A 6,666-nucleotide genomic window follows, 5' to 3' on the forward strand; every position below is an offset into this window, starting at 1 on the left:
ACCTTAAACCTAAACCTAAACCCCAATGCTAACCCTAAACCCTAAACAGTAAAACTAATCCTAAACCCGAAACTCCAAAGCTAAACCTAAACCTAAACCCTAAAGCTAAACCCTAAAGCTAAACCTAACTCTTAACCCCAAACTCTAATCCCTAAAATCTATACCCTGGAATCTAAACCCTAAACCCTAAAACCTAAACCCTAGAATCTAAACCCTAAACCCTAAACCCTAACCTTAACCCTAAACCCTATATCTAAACCCTAACCCTAAACTCTAAATCTAAACCCTAAACCTAATCTCTAAACCCTAAAAACTTTAGTATAGTATCAATGATAAACATGGAGAACGAAAAACTTTAGTATAGTATCAATGATGATATCATCCATGATGAAACGTATCGAGTCGCTCTTACTCTTTCCAGCTATTTACTTTAGAATCCCGATTTCTAAAACATGTTTTCTCAATATTTTTAATACATTTTGGCTCTCTTGAATGTAATGTAACCTAAGGCCCAGATACAAGGCGTTTTAAACTCGACCTACTACGTGATTTTATCAAAGAGAAATCGTCGAATCTCCTTCTTGCCCATGCAAACCCACTTGAACCTGAGACTTGTAAAGGACCTGAAAATGGAACCTCCTCTTGCAACTCACGGTCTGTTATGTTTACCAACCGTATTCTGAGCTCAAAACCAAAGATTATGTCATTTTCTTCCCTCTAGTTGCTAGTTGCTGTACAAACTATTATTCACAATCCATAATAGTTTGTATATTCTTATGGATTGTGAATAACAAACAACCATATCCTCCTGATAAATTTACTCCTATACATAATAACGATGATAAATTTTCTAATAAACTGAAATTGAAATTGTCGCTAGATTGAGTTTATAAACAAAAAAAATACTTAAACTCCTATAAACTATTAAAAACTTGCACACCCTTGAACCATTCATGTTCACACAGAAAAAAATAAAGGTGAAATTATTATTATTAGTTACTACTTACAACCCAGTATGAATTTTCAAGACACAATAATATTGAAAACTAACTGGTCTAAAAAAAGGACTCCACAAATAAATAAAAAAGGGCAAAACCCACATACACTCACAACCATTAAACAAAACGAAGCACAAAACAAAAGGAACAAAAGTACTATTTAATGATAATGAAACGCATGACAATTAAAAATTACACAGTTGAAGTTGTCCATGTTATTTAAATTAAAATGTGCAGTTTTTAGTAATGATGAAAATAATCCTTGAAAACTAAAAAGTTTAATTATAACTTTATAACGTTATAGGCTATAGTCTATATTCATATTAGAGAGAAAAAATGCGCCTTTTTTTATTACAATATAGGCGTGCATCTCCCATCCACAACTTGTATGTGTCAATTGGGTCGTTTTGAGCCGGGTTAAAGTAGGTAGGTCAACTCATTATTCGTGTCCAAACGGGTCATATGTTAGATACGGGTCGAACAAGTCAATTTAATAAACTAATTATGATGTTTGTGCCCTTAACACCTCCCAAAAAATTATCTTATAGGTTTTTACAATAATGGAAGGAGGAATCTACCGGATAAAGGCCTTCATATTGTTGTAAATAGACCTGCCTTCTCCAACAGCAACTACAGTTGTGCTAAAATTATCAGCTGCTAATACCATGTCAGAAGCTTCCTTGGCAACCTGCACAAATTAAACACAATAGTTTATTTTCAGATATATCAATCAGTTTTGTAATATAATAAAAAAAAGACAAAGTACCATTAAATAAGGTACATTATAATCTGTGAGGGGTAATGATTTCGATTTAAAGAGACTGAAAAGCTATATTGACAACATGCTACCAATAAGCATTCATGCATGCATTTGGATTTTAGTTCAGACATGGGTAAGTATTCAAGTAACATGCCCCAATGCCCCAGTCTATGGGTTGAAATAGCAACTGCAAAACACATATACGTATCTCATAAGCAAGAAAAAAAATAAAAAAAAAATACCTCAGTTCCAGCAAATACCCATTGCAATTCCAATATCAGCCTATTTCAATGCAGGTGCATCGTTCACACCATCACCAGTCATGGCAACCACCTCACCTGCTTCTTTAAGCAGCCTGACTATCTCTTGTTTGTGACGTGGTTCAGCCCTAGAAAACAAAAGTCCTCCTTTGTATGACAAGTGGCCTTTTTGATCATGATGTTCCATAAATTCCCTTCTTGTTAAGCTCTTTAAACTGATATCCTCATGTTGTCAAAATACACCTATCTCGCGACAAATTGCTTCTGATGTGTTCTTGTTATCTCCTGTTATCACAATAACTTGAATTCCAGCTATTCTGCAGTCTTCAATGGCTTGAGGAACTTCTTTACGTGGAGGATCCTTTAAAAATAAAATCAACACTAAAACTCAGCTAGAAATCACATGATGTTTGGTGTGTATTTGTGTGTGTGCGTGTGTGTATAGATATTGTGTTTACCCTAAGTCCAGCTAAGCCAGAAAAAATGAAGTTACTTTCAATTTTGGAGTAATTAGCAGGATTCAATAACAGATCGTGAGCAGGATGGTCTTCATCGACATTGTATGTTGTAAAACTCTGGAGGATCTTGTTTGTATGCAAAGCCCAAAACACGTAATGCTGACGAGGACAGTTCGTTAAGGCTATCTAAAATAGCTGATTTAGCTCGGCTATCGAGTTCCACAACAGAACCATCAAGTATGAACTCCTTTCCAACAAGTTTTCAACAGCACCCTAAAATTAACAGCTTAATCAATATTCCAACAGATTCTATTATTTCATATAAATTCCGATTGAACAGATTTGAGTAGACTTAAGAAGACACAATGCATTACCTTTACAATCGTCTGAAGGTTAGCATCCATTCTCCCAGCTGGCCAATCATGTATTTTTCCCATCCATCCAACAAATTAAAACAAAGACATCGCATACCAGGACAATACAAAATAAAGTGGCGTCTTAACTACAACAACAAAGATATCAAATTAAACTAACCTGATTACGATTTCAAACGGAAAAGTCGATTTCTTCTTCAAATACTCCTTGTGTTTTCGATTGTTCGTACCGACACGGATTTTGGGGCAAACGGCTGAGTGCAAGCGTTGTTGCTGGTTTGTGGGAGCAGTGGTGGTGGTGGTGGCGATCGTGGCACCGGTGGCGATGATGGTGCCGGTGTCGATGGTCGCTGTGGGTGGTGGCGTGAAATAAACATGATTTGGTGAACCCCTCTTTGTAGTACTTCAAAGACCCGCGATAGAATCAAGAATTGTTGCTTTGTATATATGAAATCGACATGGTTTCATTGACAAAGAAATAATTCCGTAAATCTACTGCGAGGGTGGGTGGCGGTAGTAAGGAGACGACGATTTGGGATTTGAAGTGATTATGCATAGGGATATTTCCAAAATTAATTTTGACAGATTCAACTAAAATTGGTGTAATGTTCTCAAAATACCCTTATATAAATACTAGCATTAAAATTGTCTAAACTATTATTTAAGAGTATATTGGTACATTCATGTGGATCTATCAAAAATAGATTTGGAAATATCACTAGCTGCATGGAAAGACCCCTAATTTTGTTCTATGACCGCGTTTTTATAAGGGTATAATAGCCACATTAACTCACAAAAGATGAATTATTAGCTAATATATTTTGTTTGGATAAGGGGTATGGTAAAGTAATTAGTTGATCTAATGGTGATTAAAGGGTATTTTAAAATATTTATTATCTAATAAAAAACCTCTTAAAATATAAGTAGATAGATATTGGTAATAAAAAACAATAAAATAAAATACTGAGTAAATAATATAGTAAAATTGTGTTATTGCACTATAAGGCCGCTGATAGGCGCATCTACATAGTTGATTATGCAAAGACCCCTAATTTTGTTCTATGACCCCGTCTTTATAAGGGTATAATAGGCACATTAACTCACAAAAGATGAATCTATCTATATTCTATATTCTATTCTATATTTTATATAATAACAAAGTCAAATTTAGCTAATCAACATTCAAAAAATTTAAATGGAAAAAATGAACCATTGGATGAACTCTCATCTTTTAATAACAACCATTGATTCACTTGATCACCCAACATTTGTCTCTCTCCTCCTTTTCAATTGTTTATTGTCAAAATTGCCCTAAACACACTCCAAAAGAAAATACGGTTAACTGATGCTCTCAAAAATTTATACGGAACGAAGCATTCAAGCAGATAGGGTTCCAAAACTTATTCGGGATTGAACAATTCAAGCAAATCGATTCAATCATGAACAAAACTAGGGTTCAAAGATGTCAGATGCAAATCGATCAGCCCTATTGAATAAAACATATGTTTCTGGTGATTAAAATCAGAAAGAAACCACGAAGCCGCATTCCCGTATCAAAACAAAATTAAGGTTCTTCGTGGTCGATCTTTAACAATCTTTTGTGTCCTTGTACTTAAAATCAATTCCGACAAGTTTGATTTATCAATAAAGGTATGATTGTTATTCAAATTCAATATGTTTTAATTAGGGATTTTTTAATTTTTAAATAGTTTCTAACTTTTTATTTATATTTTATCATTCAATCTGATATGTGTTTAATCGATTGAATCTGTTGACCATCTTTATTGTCGTATTTAGTGGCGTTAGGTTTTACTGTATTTTACATGTGTCTTATTGTATTAAGCTAAGTTTTACTTATAACCATCTCATGTAACATTTAGGAGGTTGCTCTATATAAAGCCACATCCTCACTCTTTGTTGTATAGGTTGAGTTATCATAATATTGCAAGTATAATTCCACACACTCTTATTTGAAATGTCCCGTTCTTATTGATTAAAAACGTTCCATATTAATTGATTTCGTTGCGAGGTTTTGACCTCTATATGAGACGTTTTTCAAAGACTGCATTCATTTTAAAACAAACCATAACCTTTATTTCATCAATAAAGGTTTAAAAAGCTTTACGTAGATTATCAAATAATGATAATCTAAAATATCCTGTTTACACACGACCATTACATAATGGTTTACAATACAAATATGTTACAACAAAATAAGTTTCTTGAATGCAGTTTTTACACAATATCATACAAGCATGGACTCCAAATCTCGTCCTTATTTAAGTATGCGACAGCGGAAGCTCTTAATAATCACCTGAGAATAAACATGCTTAAAACGTCAACAAAAATGTTGGTGAGTTATAGGTTTAACCTATATATATCAAATCATAATAATAGACCACAAGATTTCATATTTCAATACACATCCCATACATAGAGATAAAAATCATTCATATGGTGAACACCTGGTAACCGACATTAACAAGATGCATATATAAGAATATCCCCATCATTCCGGGACACCCTTCGGATATGATACAAATTTTGAAGTACTAAAGCATCCGGTACTTTGGATGGGGTTTGTTAGGCCCAATAGATCTATCTTTAGGATTCGCGTCAATTAGGGTGTCTGTTCCCTAATTCTTAGATTACCAGACTTAATAAAAAGGGGCATATTCGATTCCGATAATTCAACCATAGAATGTAGTTTCACGTACTTGTGTCTATTTTGTAAATCATTTATAAAACATGCATGTATTCTCATCCCAAAAATATTAGATTTTAAAAGTGGGACTATAACTCACTTTCACAGATTTTTACTTCGTCGGGAAGTAAGACTTGGCCACTGGTTGATTCACGAACCTATAACAATATATACATATATATCAAAGTATGTTCAAAATATATTTACAACACTTTTAATATATTTTGATGTTTTAAGTTTATTAAGTCAGCTGTCCTCGTTAGTAACCTACAATTAGTTGTCCACAGTTAGATGTACAGAAATAAATCGATAAATATTATCTTGAATCAATCCACGACCCAGTGTATACGTATCTCAGTATTGATCACAACTCAAACTATATATATTTTGGAATCAACCTCAACTCTGTATAGCTAACTCCAACATTCACATATAGAGTGTCTATGGTTGTTCCGAAATATATATAGATGTGTCGACATGATAGGTCGAAACATTGTATACGTGTCTATGGTATCTTAAGATTACATAATATACAATACAAGTTGATTAAGTTATGGTTGGAATAGATTTGTTACCAATTTTCACGTAGCTAAAATGAGAAAAATTATTCAATCTTGTTTTACCCATAACTTTTTCATTTTAAATCCGTTTTGATTGAATCAAATTGCTATGGTTTCATATTGAACTCTATTTTATGAATCTAAACAGAAAAAGTATAGGTTTATAGTCAGAAAAATAAGTTACAAGTCATTTTTGTAAAGGTAGTCATTTCAGTCGAAAGAACGACGTCTAGATGACCATTTTAGAAAACATACTTCCACTTTGAGTTTAACCATAATTTTTGGATATAGTTTCATGTTCATAATAAAAATCATTTTCTCAGAATAACAACTTTTAAATCAAAGTTTATCATAGTTTTTAATTAACTAACCCAAAACAGCCCGCGGTGTTACTACGACGGCGTAAATCCGGTTTTACCGTGTTTTTCGTGTTTCCAGGTTTTAAATCATTAAGTTAGCATATCATATAGATATAGAACATGTTTTTAGTTGATTTTAAAATTCAAGTTAGAAGGATTAACTTTTGTTTGCGAACAAGTTTAGAATTAACTA

General features: G+C 33.1%; 1 pseudogene; it reads right to left on the minus strand.

Annotated features, from left to right (window-relative positions):
• Positions 1–392: 392 nt before the first annotated feature.
• LOC139890250 (calcium-transporting ATPase 4, endoplasmic reticulum-type-like) lies at positions 393–2,880 on the minus strand (annotated as a pseudogene).
• Between the last annotated feature and the right edge of the window lie 3,786 nt (positions 2,881–6,666).

Source organism: Rutidosis leptorrhynchoides, chromosome 2 (genome assembly GCF_046630445.1).
Source record: "Rutidosis leptorrhynchoides isolate AG116_Rl617_1_P2 chromosome 2, CSIRO_AGI_Rlap_v1, whole genome shotgun sequence".
NCBI lineage: Eukaryota > Viridiplantae > Streptophyta > Magnoliopsida > Asterales > Asteraceae > Rutidosis > Rutidosis leptorrhynchoides.